General features: G+C 38.9%; 1 protein-coding gene across 5 annotated transcripts in view; it reads left to right on the top strand.

The window, feature by feature from the left end:
* The first annotated feature begins 7,427 nt into the window (after positions 1 to 7,427).
* HEATR5A (HEAT repeat containing 5A) overlaps positions 7,428 to 13,949 on the top strand; it is a 64,766-nt gene continuing 58,244 nt past the window's right edge. For all 5 annotated transcript variants that reach the window (XM_058837706.1, XM_058837694.1, XM_058837701.1 and 2 more), the window contains exon 1: positions 7,428 to 7,548. The gene's annotated coding sequence lies outside the window, so the exon portion shown is untranslated. The remainder of the gene's footprint in view (positions 7,549 to 13,949) is intronic.

Below are 13,949 nucleotides of genomic sequence, written 5' to 3'. Positions count from 1 at the left end.
TTGAAAACAACCATTTACACAAATGGCCTGGACATATTACCTGGACATAGCTTTTAGGACCCAAATGACATATTTATTCATTAATAATTAACAGTTATGACAATCACAATATGAGTCATGTTCAAAGTTCCTACTAGCATCACTTAAATAATATTGTCCTGATGCAAATGACTAATACAAATTCATTATGATCTGTGTGCTTGAAAAAACATTGTAGTTCCTCTTTCTGTTGGAGGTCAAATCCTGAAAAATGCTGAGTAATACCACTTTTCACTGATCTTACAGGAGTTGTGGTTATTTAGTATATCTCAGGAATTGATCCTTTGAGGTATAATACAAAGTCTGCAGCTTTTAATTTATTTCATGTCTCCAGAAAGATCTTTGGCAGCCTGGCAATTAATTCTCTATATTTAAAAGTACTCTAATATTCTAAGAGGAATAAGCTTGAAAATTTTTAATGAAAAACAGACTTCAAACCGAGCTCCATCTCATAGTGGTCTGTCATATAAAGCACATAAAAACTAATGTACATTTCAGTCATTCTTAGGACCAGTTGGAACTCTGAAATTGTTGTAAAAAGGTGGATATTTGTTAATTATCTGCCCATTTCTGATTTATTTGTGTATGCATCTTGGAATACTGATTTCTGCCATCCTCTGCTCCAGGGATTGGCAGCTTGTTGAATGTTGTGCCTTTTGTACTGCTTTATTTATAACTACTATTGATTCACAATCCATTTACTGAAGAAAGCCATTTCTGAATAACATGCTGGACCATACTGATAAAAAAATTGATTAAAATGAGTTTTTCAAAGCCAAATGCTTATTCCCTTCAACCATGAATATATGCTTTAAACAAATGACTTGACTCTGCTTTAAATAGTTTCTGTAATATGACTAGACAAAAACTCAGATAATTATCCTGTTCTATACTTAGAGAATATCTATTAGAAGATGCTTAATATTTCCCACTTCCTTGAAATAACCTATAAAGTGAGGAGTTGTCCTTATGCTATTATTTTTCCAGTTCAACTGCCATACAGGAATTTGCAATATCAGGTTTTTGTGACCTTGTTTGCAGCACACACGCCCTGTGTGTTGAAGCTGAGCATATGTGGACTATGAACTGGGGTCATAAACACTCACTAATGAGTTCAGGGGCAATAATCTGTTTTCTGGTCTCCTTCCCATGCCCTTTCTGGAATTTTTTTACCTCTGCTGCTACATAGAGTATGCAACATATGAATGTACAACATACAAGTATTAATCCAGAACTGGAAGTTAACAGCATGTAGCCCAGTAATACTTGCAGCTGTATTGCTACTCTAGTGACAGTCCACAGGCCTTGTCCCAAGTGTTCCAAGAGCTCAGGATGGAGGTTTGTCACAGGAACTTTCCCCAGGCTTCTCAGAGCTTTGGTTTTATTTGATTTGGCTGTAACAATTTTTTTTCTAAGAACAGAAGACTATGGATAATTTGTTTTCCTTTTATGTATAACCACAGTTGTTATATAGATATTAATAATTAGTATTTATTCTGTGTAGAATTATATATTTATGACTAACATAGTGTTACAGTGTAAAGAAATATAGGCCTATTAAAACAGCAGGAACTTTGAGAAGCAAAGACACCAACTGCAGTGTAAAGTAGAGGCATGGAATAGTAAGAGATGGGGCTGGCACTGGAGACTCCAAGACTATAAGCAACTTGCCAGTGCTCAGTTGAAAAAATACAAACCTAGAGCTGGGCAAAACTAGAAGATTATTGTTGTTATTATCATCATTATGCCTATTATAGATATCTTATTACCTATATAGGTATCTATCTTAGGGATAAAAAAAGAGAAGAAATAATGAGTATATGAGATAAACAAAAAGCAAAACACTTAAGATGAACAAAAAAAAAAAAAAAAGTAACTGCAGTCCAGTGAAGAAAAAGCAAGGAGTAAAACTTTATTAGAAAATGTATAAAAAGAACCCCAAGTGAGAGATACTTACAAAAAAAAAAAATAAATAAATAAAAGAGAAAGAAGAAATCATAAACATCATGCTCCCGCAGGCACAGGACTCCAGATGCTGATGGTCCACTGTGCTCCCTCTACCAGGTGGAAGCCATGAGGAGGTGAAAGGGCAAGCATGACACCAGGAAGAGGGGTAAGGGTAGGTACTAAATAGTGCATGCTTAACAATTTTTACTGTACTATTACTATTGAGACCTTCTATACAGTTTCTTTATTTCCTTTGTTTTTCTGCAATAATTAGATTTGGACTGATAATAATTCTTTGATTAAATCGCTAAGGTTGCAATTAAAATAAATTTGATGTGACTCTAAACAATGAGGGGATTTCTTTTTGGCCATAACAAGATTTTTCACATAACAGTTTCTGCAGACAGTTGCTTCCCCATGTTAAAATGGCAGCCACTTGATGGGCTGCTGGATATCAGCCAGCCTTTGTGGTGCTTTTCACCAGGTCTTTTAATGTATCTGTGATGTCTGATCTTGTTTATCACAAAAGCTCCATAAAAAATCTTCATTGTGACTCAATGCAACAACTGCTCCTTAGCTCCTCTTTGAGAACGATGTTCCATATCTACTTGGATTTAAAAGTATGATCTGCTGAACCTCAATCTTACCTCTGATATAAAAATGGCTTCTTTGGAGAAGGAAGGGTGAATCTTTTAAGCTTCTGTCATTTTTTGATTTTGGTTTCTATTACTGTCTTCTACATGATCTCCTTCAAACACATTGTTTCTCTCTGGAAGCTGGAGTAGCAGTGTGCCACAGAGGGCTAGAGTGCTCTCCACAAATGCACAGGCATTCGTTACCTGAGGTCTGCTGCCAAACTATTGTGACTGGCTTTGTTTCTTAAATTCTTTGCATCTCATTTCTCATCTAATAAATGGCTATCTATTTTTGTTTTCAGTGTCTTGATTCTTAAGAACATACATTGAACAATACAATGACCATCACTGGTTAATGTAGTGCACAGCACAGTGGGACAGGACTGGATTGTCTGGGAGATCCACTAGCTGCTTTATTCTAAACATCAGAGTCACAATTGCTGGACAAGAACAGAAAGCAGAGCTTCCTCATGTTTTTCTTGGGGAAACAGCACCCAAAATTTGAGACACACTCTCAAGAGTTTGATGAATTTCATATTTCCTATTTATTACTTCCTTGTTTCTTGAAGCTTCTTGAAAGCAACTCACAATTTTGGAATCTCCCTGAGATTCCCAAAAGATTTTGTTATCAGAAGTGCCATGCAATTACAGCTGAAAAGTAAACAGTGTATATGGACAAGAGAAAGAAACAGCAGTTAGAATAGCCCAAATACTATAAATGTATTGCACATTTTCTATTTAAACCAATGCTGTCTTCTAGTTCAATTACTGCCAGTGTGTGGCTTTGGGCAAAGCAATTTTCTGCTCCACTTTTTCCATCTGTGATACAAAGAAAGAGTGAAAACAGAGGAAAAAGAGGTTTTAAACCGCTGGGTTTTCCCCCTTTCACTAAAAGCAAAAAATCATCTCTGATCCTCTTTTTCCATTAGAAGGCAGTACGCTTTCACCTCTCTTCACCTTTGTTGGAGCTACAGGAAGTTGCCTTTCACTACCTCCTACTTTAGCCTCTGCCTCACCAATGTGACTTAAGCTAATGTTCACTGAGCATTTTGAGTACCTCAGTGCACGGTGTGGTATCACTACAAATAACACCTCATAGTATTTCTAAAATAGGAGTGATCCAGACAGCAGGGGAAAGCAAATAAATGGCATTCCTGTCTTTCTGTTCTAGTTCATATGTATTTAATTACTCTGAATTTAAAATTGCTTTCCATTCCCTTTAATTATATTTACTGGCATAAGTGCCACAATAGATGCCCCATTACACTCGTATGTGTTAAAAATGTGCAAGAAAGGAGCTTAATGCTATTTAAATGTGTTCCATTAGAAAAGAGACTGGGAATAAAAGTTTTGGATTAACACTGAGTGTAAAATGTTTTTGGGACGCCTTTGTATTTAGCTGGCAACCCATCCCTAGATCTTTCTTATTTCCCCCTTCCATTTTGGTAGCTGTATCTAACATTATCTAGGCCTGCATAATACTTACATTTGCATTTTAGGATTTAAAATATCAGCAGGATTGTGTAATTGCTTGGTAGGAATTCAGGTCTTGGATTTTGTGATAGTACAAAAAGGAACTGTGCTGGGAATAAAAAGAAGCCTAGCAGCATGGTAGCATAAATATATATATAAAGTATAATGTATACATAATTTTTGATATTCAATGTGTAAAAAAAGAAGGTTGGTACTTAAAGCATTGCAAAAGCTAGGACAGTACAAAATGTATTGGGTTCTAAATGCCTCCAGAAAGTAAAAGTAAATGGTTAATCTTATACTTAATTTAAAGACATCCCTTCTTAATGACTTCAAAATATAATGGAATTTGGTTTTTTTTTGCCGTGTAATTATCTGGTGATGTAACATTTGATTCAAATCAGGCCACTGGTCCTGTGATTCATACTCATGTGTGGACAGTCCCACAGAATTCAAAGGCATACATTCTTTTTTCTTCCTCTAGAGTCACTGAGGATTATAAAGCTGAAAGAATGAAAATATTTAGCTCAGAGGCAAATATGACTGTATAGATATTCTACTATGTCTGGAATTTGTATGGCAGAACTGACTCATGCTCTAAATCAGTCAACCCATTTTACCAAAATAGACTAATGAGAAGACTGATCAGTAGGTTTGAGCATTTCAATTGTTTGCCAGTTGCTTATTTTATTAATTTGTTATTGAAGCACAGTCAGGACTAATGGGGAAAGGAAAAATTTAATTAATGCATGGTGAATGCATCTAATTGTCCTATTTTTTCTGTTTTAGAGCAAATTACTATAAATTTGCACAACTTTAAAAAAAAAAATTCACATTGAAAAGGGGAAAAATAAAAATGGCATGCATAACTTCTAAAGTAGATGCTAATTTGAATCAGTGCATGGTTAACAGTCTGTTGACCAATTTAGGGAAAAATAATAGTAAAAATCAAGGTTAGCTATAAATCCAATGAAGACAGACTCTTACCTTTATGTAAGCACTGTTGGCACAAAGCAACCCTAAAGCTGATGTACCCAGAAATGGAAGGAGCATCCTGCATCAGTATGCCTCGTTATTCCACTTGATTCATATCATTTTAGCATTAACAAAGCATTACTTAGATCTGATATCATGTGTCCTGGGGGGCTGGGCAAGATAATTCTTGGGAAAAACTGAGCAAGTCTTTACTTCTTAATGAATGATGTTTTGTCTTGTCCTGTGTTCATGTAACACTCAGCATTATGAGATACTAATTTGGAGTGGGTCTTTGCCTGCTACCATAACAGAGTGAATAATAGGCATAATAATGATAATAACAGTAATAATCTTCCAAAAATTATTGTAGAATTGGGGTTGTTTATTTGCTCCTGAGTTCAACTGAACATGATCAATCCTTCACAAATATTGACAGGAGTTTCTGTCAGCCCTTGTTTTTCTGGAGTTCCTTATGGAAAAAGTCATAACAAAACAGTCTTTGAATATAAATTGTTCAGCTGACCCTTCTCACAAGTTAATTGCAAATCACTGTACAATTCAGCTCCTGGTCAAAATGAGGTTAACTTAGCAAATAATTCTTTCCTGGGAATGTATGTGATTTTTGAAAAAAGATTAACACCTTTACATCACTTTGAGTTTATGGAGTTGATTTCCATGAAACATAAAATGTAAATAATTTCCCGCTTCAGGTGTGAGGCATATTCTTCATTACCACATCCATTGCCAGAATTTTTTTTCAAAAGGTCATTGCATCAGTGCTCATGTTTTTTTATCACAGTCAGTTTAGTAAAAATGAAGCCAGTGTCCATATATGGTAACAAAGCCTGGTGTTCGGGCATCTACAGCACAATGTAATCAGGCAGCCCTGCATGTGCTCTTTGAAATATTTCTCAGAAATATTATCTGCATAACTGAGTACAGATGTTCACAGAGGATCCCCTGCATGTAAACTTTACATATTGAACCTAAGTAAAGTCACATGTACAAGCTTATGCAAGGTTTAGACACAATTTCTGCTCCTATGGTTTGTGTGCCAGGCATTATTCCCTCACCACAAGGGTTCCCTCTCTACAACTGCCTGGAGGGAGGCTGGAGCCGGGTGGGGATCGGCCTCTTCTCCCAGAAAACCAGTGAAAGTACAAGAGGACATGGCCTCAAGCTGTGCCAGGGGAGGTTCAGGCTGAACCAGGAAGAATTTCTTTATGGATAAAGGTCATTAAACATTGGAATGGTCTGTTCAGGGAGGAGGCTGGGTCACCATCTCTGGAAGTGTTCAAGAAATGTCTAGACACTGTGCTTAGTGCTATGGCTTAGTTGACATTGTGGTGATCATTCAAAGGCTGGACTCAATCTTACAGGTCTTTTCCAGTCTTAATGATTCCAAGATTCTGTTTGCACAAATTAAAAGAAGATAGTCCCAGAAAACACAGGCTTATGGAGAGAATTCTGGGTCCTGGATTCCAAACATCGCTAGGCATCAGCTGGAAAACTGCAATAAGATTATAGTTTGTTTATTTTAAAACAAAAAAAAAAAAAAAATACTTTCCTCTTATTAAGAGAGAACTTAAACTGATCACAGAACACATTAAAGAAAATATCTACAATGGATATTTTCTCATGACCAGTGAGTTTGCTAATGAAAATTTGGAAGGGTGGAAGTAATTCCCAGAGACAAAGCAACGTCCTCCAGCTATACCACCTATGTAGTAGGAGAAATGAGGTGAAATTCCTGGAGGAGTTTAAGCTGACCTTGTCTGTAAGACGCAGAATTACTCCTTGACTTGGGATTCCATACCGATTTGGGATCACAGCTTACACTGATGAAACCCGGGAGTAACAACTTTTGCAAACGTTTGGTTTGACAAACGCTTATTATAGAGGGCGTGTTCCTGTTACTGTCCTGTTACTGTGCAGCGCCCAGGGGCCCTCCCAGGGAAGTACGGACGTGGATGCCTTAGGGGTGGAGTGGTAATCAGAAGCCATGGCAGAAGCTGATCACAGCCAGGTACAAATCCCAGCAGCGCCAGCTGCCCTACCTCCCCAAAGCATCACCAAGAGGGATCTTTTGTTGCTGTTTTTGGTGGGGCAGCGTTGAGCGCGAGCCCCCGGCTGAACCCCCCTAGCGCAGAGCCGCTCATCGCCGCGGAGGCTGCGGAGCCTCGGAGCGCCCCCGAGGCGGTGACTCTGTCCCCTCCGGCACCGCCACACCTCGCCCCGGGCTGCGCGCTCCCCGGGCCGCTCCCGCCCGCCGCGGGCGCTCGATGGCTCCGGGCCCGATTGCACAGTCCTGAGCACCGGAGTCGCCCTCATACTCCTCCTCCTGCCTTTCCTCCCCCCTCCCCGCCGGCGGGCGGCGGCAGCTCGGGCGCAGGACCCGCCGCGCCCCCGCGCCGGAGGAGGGCGGGCGGGCTGACGGGGCCGAGCCCGCAGAGCGGCGCGGGAGCGCGGCGGCCGGCAGGTACCGCGGGCTGAGGGAGGCCAGGGGCAGCAGGGGCTCTCTGAAGCGGCAGCAGGGCCGAGCGGAGCTGGGAGTCCTGCGGGGCTGTGCTTGCCCGAGGCCTGCGCCCGAAAAGTGCTGGATCACCCCCGGAGCCGGCAGGCGGGTCGGTGGGTGACACACACACAGACAGCTCTAAAGCCGGCGGCCGGGCGGCTCCCGGGCTCCTGCAGCCCGTGCCGTGCCGTGGTGTCCCGTTCCGCGGGGCAGGTCTCGGCCCCGTGAGGGAGGGCATGGGCGCAGGCCGGGAGCCGCCCGGGTGGGACGGGAGCGGCGGCCGAGCCCCCCTGCGCGGGCTGGGCGACAGCCCGTGTTCGCCTGGTGCCGGGAGAGACGGATCCCGAGGCTGCCGGCAGGCGTTCGGCTTTCGTTTGCACCGAGGTTCCATGATTTGGGGGTCCGGTTTTATATTTTCTTATAAACCTTGGTAATTAAGAATATTTGGGGAGGGGTAGCAATATTGGACATTCTGATATCTGGCAATGCTATCGTAAGCTTTTGAATTCCTGGTTGTCTGGATAGGACGATGACTGAGTTTACACCACATAACTGGTAAAAACCTTGCACAGGGACGTAAAACGTGTGAAGTTGCGTTAGTGTTGACATATTTTAATGTGGGAAAGAGTAATAGGTTTTGTAAATTTAGTTAAGAGTAAAGTTTATTGAGATATGGGTGGAAGGATGATAGAAGATGAGAAAGGCAGATAAAAGTTGAGTCCACTTCTGTGTTTCTGTAAGTGAAACTTGATATCTTTTGAATTTTGGATTCATTAATTGTAATGATTCTTTCTTTGTGGTGTTTGATTTAGTAGGATTAGGTGTTTGCAGTTGTGACCATGAACTGTACGTGTATTTTAGTCTCACATGCTAGAGCTATTTTCCCTGTCTTCAGAAATAGTCAAGCTATATTGTATGCTTTAGTGTTTTGCTACAGGATAGGTAATAGTCTCAATTCACATATGAAATAACTGTTGAGATGTAGAAGATAGATTGCTTCTGGTTGTGTGATGAATGGAGCTTGGGTTTCTGTTCCTGATGGTTTGACACAATGAAGAGGAGGTAGGCGGGAGGAAACCAGTTTACTGTTACACTAAGTCTAGCCAAACATTGAGAACTTGTGCTTGATTACTGAGCATAGGATTGCTTTTGTAGTCAGTAAAATATCTGACTTACTGACTGGTTCATGATGTTGTATGCCTACACTTCAAAAACTATTAATCAGTGCAGGGTGATCTTCTGTTTTAAGATTCAGAACACCCTAATGAGGCAGGAGATTAGAAACATCTTCTTACAAAAACATTTTCAGATTGCAGGATGTTTTTTCTATTCAGCCTGTATGGCTTTTACTGGGTTCAGGTAGCAGAACCTTTAAAAAGACATGCAGTGTATCTATATCTACATGGCAGACCAAAAAGGCTTGAAAACTCTAGGCAGTTACATTTTTTGAGCTGTTTTGGAGTTTTCTTTGGGAAGCAGCCACGTAAAATAGCTAGAGAATGAACCATTGCAGTGAGGTGTGTCAGTAGTTTGTGCCCGGATAGTGATCTCTGATCTGCCAAACAAGTCTCCTGCAGAGTTTGCATCTGTGAGGGCTTCTGCTGCTGCTAAATTTCTGTGTCGGTGTTTCAGTGCAGTTGAAGTCTAATAATAGTAAAAGCTATAGTGATTTTCAGAAAAAATATGTATCTTTTTCTGGATTTCAGTATATATTCAACAACATTTCCCTGTGGCTTAATTTAATGTTAAGCTAGACTGGATTCAGCATTTATCTTAACGGAAAATTGGTAGCTAAAATCAACCCACTTTTTGGATAATCCATATACATATATGCATATATATGTGTATGGATATCCATTTCCATATATATATATCACCTACTCTCTAAGTAGGTAAATTTACTCTAAGTCAATTTAACATTTTAACAGATAATTTAATTTCCTGAAACTTTTGTCATTGTGACAAAAGAAAAACAAACAAAATAAACAACAAATCCCACCCTGTCAGCATACTTAGTTTGGAATATTTTGTCTATATTAGATAAACAGTGTCATTTACAACATTATCAGGACTAAAGCTATGTTCAGACATATATTGAAATTGTTATTTATTATTGTTAGTAGGTGGATGTTTATACTTCTGTGGTTTTCATGCCCTTGTCTTGCTTTGAAAGACCAGGTTTCAAATCTGCAAAGAAATAAACCCAAAGCGTTCTATGCATTTTTATTCAGACTGAAGCTAGTTACTGCTTTTTGAAATTTACTTAGTCCAGTTTTGGGGAAAAAGAAAATGTTTGAAACTCACTTTGTCAGTATCAGATATGATACTGGTTTTCTGACTATTAGAAGGTTGGTTAATTATTTATATGCAGTTTGCCTGGTTGACTGTAAACAAAATAACATTCTGAGATCCCTATAATGGAACTAAATTTATCTTTTGACTGAAACTTTAAGAAATTTACCTAAATAATATTGAAGAGCTGTGAGGACAGAGTGTGCCAGTAGTGCCCGCTGTGGAGCCCAGGAAATGGCTGTTTATATTTCTCTGTAACTGAATGTTGCTCTTTCTTGGTTTCCTGGAATAATTCTCATGTGGAGATAAAAATTAGAGTGATAATAAGAAACATGAAAGCGAAGTGTATGGACTTTTTAACACAATGAATGAATGTCTTCCGATTTTTATTTTTTTTTTAAATCTTTAATATTTTGCATTGCTAAAACAGCTATTGCATTTTCAGGCACTTTGTTCAGGGTATTTTTTTTTTTCTCTAATTATGTCAAGCTTTGTCCTCAAAACTTCACAGAAATCATTCAGCATTCCTAGAAGACATTGTCTTGTTGTTTCTTTCACACTTCAGCAAATGTATATTGTGTCGTAGTTCTTTTCAATGTCACTGCTATGTGTGAGGATTGTGGGTGGTCACATTCTTTGAGTGAATATTCTTAAAACCAGGAAGCCCAGTGCAAAGGTTCTGATAGATTTCACATGGGTCTTTGTTGCCTTTAAGCTTTATTGCACTTTCAGATATAGGGTAATTCCTCCAAAACTTGGAAATCAATAACATTGGATAAGCATTTCGGTAGGAAAACCAGTCATTTGGAACTGTTCCTGTGGGAGTAAACAAGTACTTTGTGTGAGCATCATTGTTCACAAAACATCAAAATACAAGCCCTTTGTTTTGCAACACAAATGGAAGTAGCTTAGAAGTTAACAAGAATTCTGTTTGGGCTGCATGATATTTGTTTTTTAGTAGAGCCTGAAACACTGTGGGAACCCTGTAAGACCTACATATGTGGAGCATGCAGTATATGAAGATGTACTTGGATTACGTCTTTAACAAGTCCCTGCATAAATGCTACCAAATTTTCAGTGAGATAATAGACACATAGCATTTCTGTGAAAATCTTCAGATGTGGCAGTCTTCATCCAGAGCACTATTACGAGGAAAGACTGAAAGAAAAGTGTCTTGTTTCAACATCTATGATTTCAGAGTTGTGTTTCTATGCAGAATAATTGCATACAAAAATATGATGTAAGCGGAAGTTGTCCTAGTCTGAAATCTTCAGCAGTAATTAGGGGAAGTGGTTCTGCAATCATCTGTTATTTTTTGTTACTCATAGTCAGACAGATTCTTCATTGCTTTTTGCTGTTTGGGATAAGCATGTGATGCAAATGTGTACATATTTTTATTTTAAAAGGAAGATTTGTGAGGAAAGCTGAATCCCACTGTAGCATAGAATATACAATAAGGCATACGAGTACTCATGAGAGTACTAACTATACTAACCATGAGACTTATTTGCTGTGTTTTTCACATGCTAATGCACTCAAAATTTGATATTAAGAGTTATAGTTCTGCTTGATTTAAAAGCCTCAAAGTTTTGGATCTTCTCCTCTGTGGCCTGGTTTTCTTTTCCGTGTGCTCTGAGTTGTGGTCTTGTGGTGACTTTCTCATGTGTCTTGTTCTTGAAAACTGCTGTCAAATGTTCCTCTTGGTCCCGTCTTTTCTGCTTGGCTTCATATTTCTCTACTGCTGACCAATGTAACATAACACTGCAAAATACCTGCATTTTTTATGGCTCTCTATTAATTTTGGATGAAAAGCACTTGTCAGTTTGATGCCAAGGGTAATTTGGCTCAAATTGATGAGACCAATCAGTGACAAACTCAGGTATGTGTGTGTATGCATTGAAGGACTGGGCTCTGGTATCGTAAGTTGTTCTTAAACTGCTTCATGAAGTATTTAATCAGTCAAACAAACCAGTGTTTCTGCTAAAGAAACCGTTCTCAGGAGAGTTAACTTTCTCTTTGTCCCTTCCTCCCCTCTCTTCTTCTTGTCTTGGTGCTGAAATGTCCTTCATTTGCTCATATGTTCCTTTGAAAATACATACAAGAAAGCAGTAAAAGGGCACATGAAATTCCCAGCTCTTTTATTTTTTGGTTGAATGAAAGACCAAGAGTGATAAGCACTAGTGAACAAAAAATATGTACAGAGGGGTCACTGTTACGTTGGGACCAGCAGTTAACTGCTCTTGCTTCGTGTACCTCTGTGGAGCAAAAATTTAAAGCTTGTGTATATAGAAAAAAGGTATAAGTTGCCTGACTGATGGGGATCCTGCCACAAAAGGATGTGGAAGTACTGATTAATTTGCACTGATGCTTCTATTTAGCTTTACCTTCTCTAACTGAGGATTTTGAGGCAGACTTTGCTTCTGTGAATTAGTTGGTTATAGTTTGCAGAAGTCAGTAAGCGAACAAAAGCTGCTCTGTCCTTCCAGTAATTATAAACATATTTATCTGTTGAATATTTCCATTCTGATATATTTGCAGTGTCTATACTACAAACTCATTTAAGCTGAAATTTTAGTTCTTTTTTATTCGTTATGCAATTGCTGAGATTCTGTAATTGTTGTTTATTTAAATCAGATTACTTCTGTGTGTGCTATAAATTTCCTGGGCAGTCATTTCTCCCATTGGAAGTTGCTGGAATTTGAACCTGCACTTTTTGCCTTCTCCAGACCTGAGGGCCTCTTTATTTTTGTCTGCTAGCATAAACAGTACCGTGTAACTGTTGGATTTTGGTCTGTGTTTCATTCATTAGTAGCTGTATTTGGCTGGTGCTTTAAGGTTTTTCCTCCCAGCTGGCAAAGACCATCATACTCAGTTTCTCTTCTCAGAAGCAAGTCCAGGGGAGCTGGGCAGGAGTTTTGTTTATGTTTGGAAGGCACTAAACAGGTACGTGCAGGGGTGTAGCAAAGGTTGGAGCATCGATGTGTGCATCCATGCAGTCAGCTCAGATGCACTGCTAACGATCATCCCATTAAACTTTTAAACAGTGCTGCAGGAGTACCATTGATCTCAGCTGTTAATGGCTGGAATTAAACGTGTCAGGCTGGAAGGCTTTCTCTTAAACGAATTGGTTCACTCGTTAGGCAGATGATAATAAATCTTGCTTTCTGAAGAAAAGAGTGTGGATTTGAAGTCAGTTAAAATACAACAGCGGTGCAGTGAGGGTCATCTTGAAGCTAGCAAATGTGCTTCAGCTCTGTTTTTCAGCAGTGGGATGGTTATGGCATTGATTGTGTAGTCAGCCCAATGACAGCTGTTATGAAAACACTGGTTGTTACTATTACTGGTCATTTTTCATCTTAATCATTACTATTATTCATTATTCTTTTTTTACTGTTACTCATTACTGTCAATGAGTAACAGCAGTTACTTAGAGGAATAATATGCAGTTGTGTCTCTACTAGATTAGTCATTGGTACAAAATTGAACCCACAGGTTTATTATATCAGATTTACTGCAGAATTATGCTAATACTTTTGAAATTAAAAAAATATAAATAATTATTATTAAGGTAAGTTAAGTGGCACTTTATGTTCTTCGCTACAAAGTAGGTGTAAAGAACTTAGACCCTCATTTAGATTGTGCATTAGATCCTCGCCTGAGCATCATGCTCAGAGAACTGAGGTTGATCAGATTTCTGTTTGAGCAGCACTTGTTTGTGGCAAAGAGAGGCAAACTGTTGGAACAGAGATTAAATGTGAAAAGTTTTAAAAGCAAGTGAATTCATAAGTATGAACTTGGTCTGTGTGGTAGTTTCCATTACTTGTGTCGATCTTCATTAAAATAATGAGCCCTAATTCTAAGGCTGATTTTTTAGTGAGGGATCAGTTAGGAGTCTGCTTTATTGCAGATTACTTTTTTTAGGTACTCCTTATTTTTATGCATAAGCAAAATATGCCAAGAGTTGGAAGGAAGAAGAGGAGTGAAATTCATTAAATTGCCATTATTGCTCATAGCTTTTTCATTGGTGATGTTATAATTTTTGACTTAGACTTCCATGTGAAAGATAATACAAC

This window comes from Poecile atricapillus, chromosome 1, assembly GCF_030490865.1.
Source record: "Poecile atricapillus isolate bPoeAtr1 chromosome 1, bPoeAtr1.hap1, whole genome shotgun sequence".
NCBI classification, from domain to species: Eukaryota; Metazoa; Chordata; class Aves; order Passeriformes; family Paridae; genus Poecile; species Poecile atricapillus.
The sequence above is the reverse complement of the archived record's forward strand: the minus strand, read 5'-3'. Positions and strand labels throughout refer to the sequence as shown.